General features: G+C 39.3%; 1 pseudogene; it reads left to right on the forward strand.

The window, feature by feature from the left end:
* The first annotated feature begins 2,519 nt into the window (after positions 1 to 2,519).
* LOC123067714 (uncharacterized) lies at positions 2,520 to 6,293 on the forward strand (annotated as a pseudogene).
* Positions 6,294 to 12,345: the final 6,052 nt, after the last annotated feature.

Here is a 12,345-nt window from a genome sequence, read left to right on the forward strand (position 1 = left end):
CACACTTGAGAATCCCAATGATATTTCTATTTCTGATGCTGAAACACAATCTGGTGATGAACATGAACCTAGTGGTAATGTTGATGATGATGCTCATATTGGTGCTCAACCTAGCAATAATAATGATGTAGAGATTGAACCTGTTGTTGATCTTGATAACCCACAATCAAAGAATCAACATTATGATAAGATAGACTTTGTTGCTAGGAGGCACGGTAAAGAAAGAGAACCATGGGTTTCGAAACCCATGCCTTTTCCTCCTAAACCATCGAAGAAAAAGGATGATGAGGATTTTGAGCGCTTTGCTGAAATGATTAGACCTATCTTTTTATGTATGCGCTTAACTGATATGCTTAAAGTTAATCCTTATGATAAATACATGAAGGATATTATTACAAATAAAAGAAAGATACCGGAAGATGAAATTTCCACCATGCTTGCTAATTACACTTTTAAGGGTGGAATACCTAAGAAACTTGGAGATCGAGGAGTACCAACTATACCATGCTCCATTAAAAAAAAACTATGTTAAAACTGCTTTATGTGATCTTGGAGCCGGTGTTAGTGTTATGCCCCTCTCTTTATATCGTAGACTTGAATTGAATAAGTTGACACCTACTGAAATATCTTTGCAAATGGATGATAAATCAACTGCTATACCTGTCGGTATTTGTGAGGATGTGCCTGTTGTGGTCGCAAAGGTTACTATCTTAACGGACTTTGTGATTCTTGATATTCCCGAGGATGATAGTATGTCGATTATCCTTGGTAGACCCTTTTTGAATACTGTAGGGGCTGTTATTGATTGCAACAAGGGCAATGTCACTTTTCATGTTAATGGTAATGAGCATACGGTACACTTTGCAAGGAAACAACCTCAAGTTCATAGCATCAATTCTATTGGAAAAATTCCATCGATTATTATTGGAGGTTTTGAATTTCCTCTTCCTACTGCCAAGAAGAAATATGATATTCTTATTATTGGGGATGTTCATATCCCCGTTGAGGTAACGTAGTGTTATTCGAAATTTCTTCGGTTCCATGTTATTCGGAATGAGTTTGATAACAAGACTTGATCAACCTTGTTAGTCGATTCCTTTTGATGAGCATGAGATGGATGAAGTTATAAGGCAAAACCTTCTGTACCCTCCTTTTACTTTCTGTTATTTAGATTAAATAAAGTAAAAATAGTATTTTCTCTCTGTTTTCTATATTATCCATGCAATAAAAAAATACCCTGAAAATAAAAGTTCTCCAAATGCCCTGCAAATTTAATATGATTTTTTTCTGAAATATTTGAGAATATCTGGCATTGAGAACACAGCAGGAGGAGCAAGCACCTGGCCACGAGGGTCAAGAGCGCGCCCTACACCCCTGGGCGCGCCCCCTGCCTCGTGGGCCCATGATGACCCCCCCTCCACTTATTCCTGCACCCACACACTACTTCTTCCTCCCAAAAAAATCACTATCCAGCTCAAGCACGAGTTCTAGCTCATCTTGCTGCCATTTTCGATCTCCTTGCTCAAAGCTCCATTCACAAAACTGCTTTGGGGGATTGTTCTTTGGTATGTGACTCCTCCAATGGTCCAATTAGTTTTTGTTCTAGTTCTTTACACTACAAGAAATATGTCAACCAGTGACCTTCTGTCAATGACCCTGGAAGAATTGGTCATAGATCTATGACCATTTCAGACCAATTGGTCAAAAGCTGTTCGGGGGGCTCCAAACCCGAAACCATTGCGACCATTTTGGTCAGAAAGGTCGTAATTTCCTTACACGAAATGGTCACAAAGAAAACAGTGCTAGTCCGCTGCCTTATTTCTTGTTGTTAACGACCAATATAGATGGTAATAGCCTTGTAGATTGTGGTGGGTTGTGATGACTAGGCGCCATCTCATCAGTTTTGCCTATGTGTCATGTCCATGTGGCAGTTTTTGCCCTAGGTTGTGAGCAACCTATATTTCTGTTATTCCAAAAATTCCCAAAAAATTCTCATAAATGTTTTGGATCATATCTTCGTCAAATATGTCCAAAAAATTCCTTGCCTAGTTCAAAAATAATTCGAAAGTATTCATTTTCCTATTCTATTCAGAGCAGCACTTTGTGAAGGAAGTACCACTTTGGCATGTCCAAATGGTATCCATTTTCTACAGTGCTTTCCTATGCCCAAATAACCATCCTCCACCAAATGCCAGCTCAATCCATTCATTATTTTGAGCCCAGCTTCAACATTCGTATTTATGTCCAGTGTGGTACTTTATAAAGCAAGTACCACCTAGGCTCCTCCTTTTGAGGTGAAAATTTGTGAAGACGGTCTTCTTAGTAACTGATCATCCTCAGCCAAAACTCACGCCCATTATCCATGTGCATTTCCCGTATCGCAAATCAAACACTTGGCTGCTTATTCATGTTTGAGCATCGATCGGTCTCCTCGTGAGAATCTTATGTTGTGATTTTCTTCCTAGCACCTACCTGGGGAGTGCCCAACCCACTAGACATGCCTAGGCCGCCCAGAACACATGGCAACGCCACGGCCGCGCAGTGACCATGCGGCGGGCATGCGAGCTTACGCGCTCTAGAGTTGGAGCCCTCGGCCACCGTCCAAACCTCGATGTCTCACCATCAAACCATATATTTCTGATTAAATAGATACTTATTGACCCAGAAATGATTTTTGGAAAAAATAAAGAGCAAACTATGAGGCAGCTGCTGTTCAAATTTGACCCGCTTCCAACTAAATCGACGGGAATTTTTCTTTTTCACCAGAGGTGGATCAAAAATTTTGACACCCAACCATTTTGTCAATTGTGCATTAAATATGGCCTAGTATTTTATAAAATTGATTAGGTCCAATTTTGCAACAAATATATGGTAGGTCCTTCACAAAAAAAACTCATTTCAGGCACTCGGAAAATGGAAAATGGTTTTTTCGTCCAAAGAAAATGAAAACTTCCTTAGGCAACATTGTTTGCCATTCCAATATGCACCCTTGTGCACAATATGAGATCATTTGAACAAACTATGCCATGAATGTGGCCATAAGATTGATCATTTGGCTTTGAAAGCCATGAATCTTCACACTTGATAGCTCATTTCTGAGAACACTTTTTTAAAATAATTACCATATTACAAGTTTATTATTTTTCCTGGAAACTTGGTCACATATAATGACACAATGCGAAGGTTTTCCAATTTTTTTGATTTTTTTGGGGATTTTTTATGCCCGTTTCAAAATGCGGTCAAAACGGCGGGCTTGACCGTTCCTAGCTAGTGGTTGAATCTTGGAAAACTTTTGATGTTTCTTTGATTAAATAGATACTTATGTACCTAGAAATTATTTTTGGAAAAAATAAATAGCAAACTATCAGGCAGCTGCAGTTCAAATTTGACCTGCTTCCAACTGAATCGGCGGGAATTTGTCTTTTTCATCAGATGTGGATCAAAACTTTTGACACCCAACCATTTTGTCAATTGTGCATTAAATATGTCCTAGTATTTTATAAAAATGATTTGGTACAATTTTGCAACAAAAATATGGTAGGTCCTTCACAAAAAAAAACTCATTTCGGGCACTCGAAAAATGGAAAATGAATTTTCCGTGCAAAGAAAATGAAAACTCCCTTTGGCAACATTGTTTGGAATTCCAAGATGCACCCTTGTGCCCAATATGAGATCATTTGAACAAACTATGCCATGAATGCGGCCATAAGATTGAGCGTTTGGGTTGAAATCCATGAATCTTCACACATGATAGCTCGTTTCCATGAACACTTTTTTAAAATAATTACCGTATTACAAGTTTATAATTTTTCTTGGTAACTTGGTCACATATAATGATGCAATGCGAAGGTTTTCCAATTTTTGATTTTTTTTGATTTTTTTATGCCCATTTCAAAATGCGGTCAAAACGGCGGGCTTGACCGTTCCTAGCTAGTGGTTGAATATTGGAATTTTTTGGTGTTTCTCTGATTAAATAGATACTTATGTATCTAGAAATGATTTTTGGAAAAAATAAAGATCAAACTATGAGGCAACTGCAGTTCAAATTTGACCCGCTTCCATCTAAATCGGCGGGAATTTGTCTTTTTCATCAGAGGTGGATCAAAACTTTTGACACCCAACCATTTTGTCAATTGTGCATTAAATATGTCCTAGTATTTTATAAAAATGATTTGGTACAATTTTGCAACAAATATATGGTAGGTCCTTCACAAAAAAACCTCATTTCGGGCACTCGAAAAATGGAAAATGAATTTTCCATGCAAAGAAAATGAAAACTCCCTTTGGCAACATTGTTTGGAATTCCAAGGTGCACCCTTGTGCACAATATGAGATCATTTGAACAAACTATGCCATGAATGTGGCCATAAGATTGCTCATTTGGCTTGAAAGCCATGAATCTTCACACTTGATAGCTCGTTTCCATGAACACTTTTTTTAAAATAATTACCGTATTACAAGTTTATAATTTTTCCTGGTAACTTGGTCACATATAATGACGCAATGCAAAGGTTTTCCAATTTTTTGATTTTTTTTGAAAAAAAAATTTATGCCCGTTTCAGAATGTGGTCAAAACGGCGGGAATGATCGTTCCTAGCTAGTGGTTGAATCTTGGAGTTTTTTTTGGTGTTTCTCTGATTAAATAGATACTTATGTACCTAGAAATGATTTTTGGAAAAAAATAAAGAGCAAACTACGAGGTAGCTACAGTTCAAATTTGACCCGCTTCCAACTGAATCGACGGAAATTTGTCTTTTTCACGAGTGGTGGATAAAAACTTTTGACACCCAACCATTTGGTCAATTGCGCATTAAATATGTCCTATTATTTTTGAAAATTGATTAGGTCCAATTTTGCAACAAATATATTGTAGGTCCTTCAAAAAAACTCATTTTGGGCACTCGAAAAATGATGAAAAATAGCTAGAAATATCAGAAATGCATACAAATTGGTCCTCATCCATAAAAGTGATCTAACTCTAGTGAAAATTTGTGTGGTGCCCTTTTGCAAAATATTTCTGATGACTGCTTCACAAAATCCCTCTATTTTTAGTACTTGGAAACTATTTTAAATCACTAATTTTTTAAACCAATCACAACTCTTCCCACGGATTGATGACATGGCGGCCATCCATCCATCCATCCATCTCTCCATCCCACATCCATCCATCCATCTATCTACAGAAAAAAAAAAAGAAGAAGAGATACCCCCACCCACTGCCCAAACCCTAGCTCAGATCCCATCGACCCCTTCCCCCATCGCACCCCTCCTCCCTCGTCCTCATCTCCTTGCCGCCGCTGCCACCTCCCGATCCAGTCCTCTCCCCTCCGTTCCCACCCACCGCCGACATCGCCGTCCTCCTCACCCACCGCCGCCGACCTCGTCCCTCCCTCCCCTCACCATCTCTCCCCACCCTATGCCCTAGAGCTCCCTCACCCCGATCCCATCCCTCCCGATTCAGATCCGACCCCGCCGCCCGTGCCCGCGCACCACCACCCGCTCCTCGTCGCCTCCTGGAGGACGTCCGCCGCTCTTCCTCCACCCGTCCCGGAGGCCTCAGTCGGCGCCCCCGGCCACAAGGCCGCCACGCTCGTCCCGCCCTCGGCGCCGCACCTCCACCGCCATCTCCGCTGGCTCCTCACCGACGCCTCCACCCCTTCCCCGTCCAGCGTGCCGCTCGGGAACGAGCACTGGAAGGACCTGGTGGTCGCCGTTCGGGACGGCGTGCTCATCCCGCTGCCCGAGACGGAGGCCGTCGTGGACATGGTCGCCACCACCGAGTGCGAGCGGGGGTCCTGGTCCTCTCGCTCGTCGTCCTCGACAGCGGCATCGCGGCTTGGCACCATCGTCGTGCCTTGCGTCGACATCACGATCAGCTTCACGGATCGCCGTCTTCACGGTACGCACGCACACATTTCTGAAATCCACAGTCAACAGTTTGGTGTACACGCTGACTACTGAGTCATGAGCCATGCGTGTGGTTGTGCTTGTGCAGAGGTTGGTCAAAGAGGGTTGGAGTTCATGCCGTTCCTGCTGTCCATGTCCGTGTTCGTCTTCGGCACCTCTTGGTTCATCTTCGACATCATCCTGGTGAGATTTCCATCCAACCCTCCCCGTCCCCATGGTGCTCTTTCTAGTTAGTACTCGTCCGAGAGAGTTGCAGTACCAACCGTTAGTTCTTGGTATATCAGGTGGCCAAGATTGTAGCTCATGAGATGAATAACTACCTCTTGTTTGAGCACACTCTGCAAATTGTGCCTGTCCCACTGGAGAAAGTTCAAGCCAAATTGTAATCACTGCAACTGTGCTTCTTACTTATGTTATTTTCACTTTTTGGTAACTGAAACATAGCCTTCATCATCTGTTTAGGAGTACACATTAATTACCACTAAATGAGGTTAATATTTGTACTCCATGGGCAAATGTTGTCTACTTTGGGTTTCTCTTTCATGGAATACTGTTTACATTGATATACGCTTTCATTGGGGTAACACAGATTGGTAATGTGAATGTCAAAACTAAATTATAAAGTCAAGGAGTTGTGACAGTACTATGAATTGGTATATATACCACTGCATCGATAAGTGCAGAACTGAAGCATTGATGGCAACTCTTCTTTTTGTGCCTGTATATATATTATTGAATCCTTATTTTGTGTACTTAATATGGAGGTTGCAGCAACTCTTCTACATCACTAGAGTTTTGTTTCCCTGCACTTTTGTAACATATTTAGTCCTGACTGAACTTTTGTCATGATCAGGTTGAAAATATTGGAGAGGACCAGGTGATTGATGGCTCCCTTTTTACACTTGTTTGTAGTTGAGTGCCATGATGAACTGCTTATCTTTGAATAGATCTGATGTTTCCTGCTCTGTTCTTGATTTTTAACATCACTGTAGTTTTCAGAATTGTGCTTGAGTTGAGCTATTTTGTTCCTTCTAGAAATTAGTCTGCTCCTCACGTGATATCAGTTCCTCGTTAGATCATAGTGGGAGGCGACGTGCTACCATAACTTGTCACAAAAGGCCTATGCTATTTAGTTTTGTTTGTTGAATTAATCATAAATGGTAGATTTTTTTGTAATTCAAAGCTACTGAATGATGTAGTTAGTTTTGTTTTATTGCTGCATTAGAATTACAACAATCATCCTAGTCTTGTTTTGTTGTAGACATGGCATTTTTAGAACTTCGGATGCAGATTTTCATCAATTCTTTCTGTGATTTTCCACAAGAAAATGTATATGCATCGCTTATTCTATTTTAAACTTCATCATGGTATGGTCTGTTTCTATTCTCCTAGCTTCATTCTGTTGACACTAGCATGCTCTGTTTGTTTTGGAGCCCAACCATGGACTATATGTACTAAGCTAGCTCAAGCACACACACAACCAACTTGATTTGCCTCGCTCTGCTGTTACATTATATTACTTGGGTTACTGCAACGCTGCCTGCCTGCTACTGCATTTCATCAATTACCAGAAATTTAGTTGCATGTCCAACACAACCACAGAAAGAAACACTAGCAGCACTACTGCCTATGCTTGATTTCTGCAGTAAACATGTTATTTGAAATTCTGTAATGATGTTAACTGATGTGAGTTTGTGCACTTGATGTTTTATTCTTGGAAGACAAATGAACTTGTTTTGGTTATATCTCTCCCCGTTAATTATGGGCGATCTCCTTCTTACAAATTATATATGTTCTGTTTTGAGCTATCTCTCTTCCTGATAATAAAAGTATGTGCATTGGTTGATATTTAGTATTCGTATGTCTAGTTCACGATGATGGTCACTTGCGGCAGAGGCACCGATATTTTGGTGTCTAGATATTCGTCGCCGATAACTAAGCATTCAGGTTTACCTCCCCAGATCTCTTTGACTGAACCATGATACCATGACCGCTGTTTTCTTCAGTGTTAGCCCCCTCAGTCTGATTTGTGTGATTTGACCCCCACAGCAAAGCCAAGGACCTGGGCAGAAGGTTTAGCTACCGCCAGACTCCAAGCCTCACCATGTAAAGCCCGATAAATTTGTGTGATGATTATGTTTCTAAACAGTTGCCATAATGCTTGTTCCTATGAGTAGGCGCAATGAAATACTATGTCTGAACTCACTGCATGCAATGTTGGTGATGTTCAATTGTGCTTTCATGACTGTGTTCATTTATTATGTCTGCTTGAAATACAAGTCCCATGAAATATGTCTGAACTCACTACATGCAATGCTGATGATGTTCAATGTGCTTTGATGATTGTCTTCATTTGTTATGTCTGCTTGTATATACTGCATGTTGTTGTTGTTGTTTACTGAAACCAAATAAATTATCTACATGAAACAGAGCTTAAATTTGTGACGAAGATCACCATACTAGTATGAGGTGCCTTTTGCATTTCTCTGTTTGTGCTGCTATTACTTGGCATGCATTGTCTGTGTTTAAATTTTGTTTGCTGCTTCGGATCACTAAGGATTTTTGGTACCTTTTTATGTCTTGTGTACTAGCGCTAAAATCTTACAGCAAAATACATCTTTCTTTTGAATAAAAATATATGAGATTAGCAAGAAATTATATGGTTTTAATTTTGGCGCTGACCTTGTTCTCAATTATTTTGTAGACTGCTTTCAATGGGGGAAGAAGCTTAGAGAACTTCAATTAAATAGAAGAATTATCCATGATTTCATTGTTGTGAAGGTGATTGAGTTGGTGTTCTATACCAGTTCCTTAATTTTTTTTGACAAAAACAGTGGGGGAAATCCCCACTGTGATTCCCTTTTTCATTAAAATAGGGGGACAATTACATATGGATTTACATGATGGATATAATTCATGACATTGATGAGTCTACAAATGATCTAGCCAGCTTTGCATGCCCTCTTTCAATCCTGGTTTTGCCTTCTTTATAATCATGCAAATGTGCTCCTTGAAAGTGGCAATACAGAGTGTCATATTTTTGACCTTGTTGTCAAAAATTATGCTATTTCTGTGTTTCCATAGACTCCAGCATCCAGCAATCAGACATTCTTTAAAGCATCCATGTGTATCTTGCTTCCTTCCCTCCAGGAGCATTTCTATGAGGTTATGATCAGTGTTCCATTGGTAGCCAATGTTCATCCAGAAGTTTTGACTGAAATCACAGCTAAAAAACAGATGCATTAAATGTTCATTAGGTTCATCATCACATAATTCACACTTACTAGTCTCAATGTAGAAATTCTTCCTTTTTAGTAGATCTCTAGTGTTTAATCTGTCTTGTAACAAGAGCCAGAAGAAGAATTTCTGCTTTGGTAGAGAGCACGATTTCCATATCCATTGATAGGGTTTAGGTGCATCAACAGGGTTTCCCATAAGTTCAAGGTATATTCTCTTGTTAGAATACCTTGTGGCACCCCAATAAAATTTCCAAGAATCTGGCAGGTGCTGATTCTCTCTGTTGTTAATCATTTCTATAAGGTTTATACTCTGTTGTACAGCAATAGAGGATATGGGCAGGTGGAACAAATCATAAAATTCACTAACATCCATGTTGCTGACAGTTGCAAGAGTTATGTCAGCATTCTTTGCATAGGAAAATAGCTCAGGCATTGACTGTGATATTGTATAAGAACACCACTTATCTGACCATAGCTTAATTGTATCACCTCTCCCAGCATAACATATAGTCATGTTTTTAAATTCTTGCAAATTCGAGCAACAGTCTCTCCACCAAAAGGATCCCCTCATTGTAGGAAACAAGGTATCTCATCATTATCATAGTAATTGTTCCATATAAGGTTAACCCAGGGGATATCCTGCTTATTGAAGAATTTGTAAAGAAATTTTATAAGCAGAGTTTTGTTTTGTGTTCTCAGATCTAACACACCCAATCCCCCAGCCTTTTTTGGCAAGCAAACATTATCCCATTTAACAAGGCAATTTCCTTTTTTATTGATATCCTTACCATACCAAAGGAAGTTCCTGCCAGATTTTTCAAAGTGATCCAGTATGGTGAGAGGTACTCTGATGCAACACATAGCAAAAATTGGCAGAGCAGCAACTATGGATTTGAGATGTACAAGTCTTCCAGAATATGACATTAATGAGGCAATGCCGGAAAGTCTATGATCAAGTCTTGATACCATGGGCATCAAGTCTGCCACTTTAGGTCTTGTAGATCCCATTGGTAGACCAAGATATGTGAAAGGCATAGATTCTTTTTTGCAATTGAAGGAATTTGCCAGCTCTTGAGCTTTATCATCAGACATGTTGATTGGTACCATGGATGATTTACTATAATTTACAACAAGTCCAGTGAATTTTGAGAAGTTGTCAAGTATCTCAATGAAGCTTCTAATTTGAACTTCATCAGCAGGCAAGATAACCAGGGTGTCATCAGCATATTGTATGATGGGATAACTTTCAGTAAAGTTAGTCTCAATGGGCAGAGATAGTGTTCCATTTCTCCATGCATCATTAACCATGATTTGCAATAATTCTCCAACCATAACATATAGAAGAGGGGAAAATGGATCTCCTTGTCTGACACCACACTTACATTGAATGCATTTACCTGGAACACTATTAAGGATGACAGATGTGGAAGCAGTAGATAGGATAGATGAGACCCATCTAATCCATTTCTTGGTAAATCCTAGATGCTGCATCATGTATAAGATAGCCTTGTAGCTCACTTTATCAAAAGCCTTAACAAAGTCAATCTTAAAAATAATGATCTCTTTCTTGGATTTGTGGCACATATGTATGTATTCAAAACTCCATGCAAGGCAATCCTGAATATTCCTTGTCTTTATAAACCCATATTGATTCTTGCTAATTCTGGATATAATAATCTGCTGCACTCTATTAGCAAGGAGTTTAGTAAGGATTTTGATAGGCATACTTACAAGTGAGATGGGCCTATAATCATCAGGAATTTCAGGATTGTCATTTTTGGGTATCATAGTAATGTAGGCAGTGTTAACAGGAGCCAGGAGCTTCATTGTAGAAATCATTGATGAATTTGTAGAAATAATGCTTGATTATGTGCCAGCATTTCTTCATAAACAGTCCATTAAAATCATCAGGTCCAGGAGATTTGTCATTGGGCATTTTATTGATGATATCATCAATCTCATCAGTACTGAAGGGCCTGTCAAGATCATAAAGATCCTCCTCCATAGCAAGATGTGATATGCCAAAGTTTTGTGTGCAGATTGTCTCAGTACCAATCCTATCTTTGAAAGATGCCCAAAGTATAGCAGCTTTATGATCATGATCAAATACTTGTTGTCCATCCGTAGTCATAAGATATGTGATGTAGTTGTGCCTAAATACATAGGTAGCAATTGCATGGAAGAATTTGGTATTTTCATCACCCAAATTTGCCCATCTGATGTTTTCCATAATTCTCCAGTAAATTCTCTTAGCCTCCAGCAACTTGTTAGTATGCTTGATGAGCAATTTCCTGAAATTCTTTTCCACCCTAGCTAGTGGTCTTTGTTCCTCAATGCCATCAAATAGTTTCACATAGAAACAACAGTTATCAATGATTTTGTTCAATTGGGAGTATTGCTTGCTCCAAGATTTCAAACCTCTTCTGATAGATTTAAACTTGGAATTTAAATTCTTAGCAGAATCAGAGAAGTGAGTGGAATTTAACCAATGCTTCTCCACAGTTTCAATAAACCCACTGAATTCAGTCCAATACTCTTCAAATCTGAATATCTGGCTTCTGGGAATAATGCTGTCAATCTGGATTTTGATAGGCACATGGTCAGATGAAATTTTAGCTAATGGAGTAGCCATAGTAGATGGATGGATAGTAGTCCAGTGGGGACTAGTAAAACTCCAATCTAACTTTTCCAATAAAGGTTGATCTTGTTTATTGGTCCATGTGAAAGCTCTTCCTTTGAGAGGGATTTCTGCCAGATCCAGGTTAACAATGATATTATTAAAAGTCATCATACTAGCAGGATCACCACCAGGTTTGTTTCTATTATCAGGGCTTCTTATGTAATTAAAATCACCCAGGATCATCCATAACTTAGACTGGCTCATATTCAGACCCATAAGCCAATCAGTAAATTCCTGTTTACCTTCAGTGCTGTTAGGACCATAAACATTAGTGAGATACCAGCAGGTACTATCCAGATTAGAAGTAAACTCAATGGTGATCTGATAATAATTTTGGGATAACACTTTGCCCTTCATTAAATTGCCATTCCAAATAGTAATTAGACCTCCAGAGTTGCCATTTGAAGGTGAAAAACAGAATTGGTTGAACCTCTTTGGGCAAAAATTCTTGATATAAGCAATATCAAAATTATCCCTCTTGGTTTCTTGAAAAGTCATAATACAGCAAGCACTTTCATC

This window comes from Triticum aestivum, chromosome 3B (assembly GCF_018294505.1).
Source record: "Triticum aestivum cultivar Chinese Spring chromosome 3B, IWGSC CS RefSeq v2.1, whole genome shotgun sequence".
NCBI classification, from domain to species: domain Eukaryota; kingdom Viridiplantae; phylum Streptophyta; class Magnoliopsida; order Poales; family Poaceae; genus Triticum; species Triticum aestivum.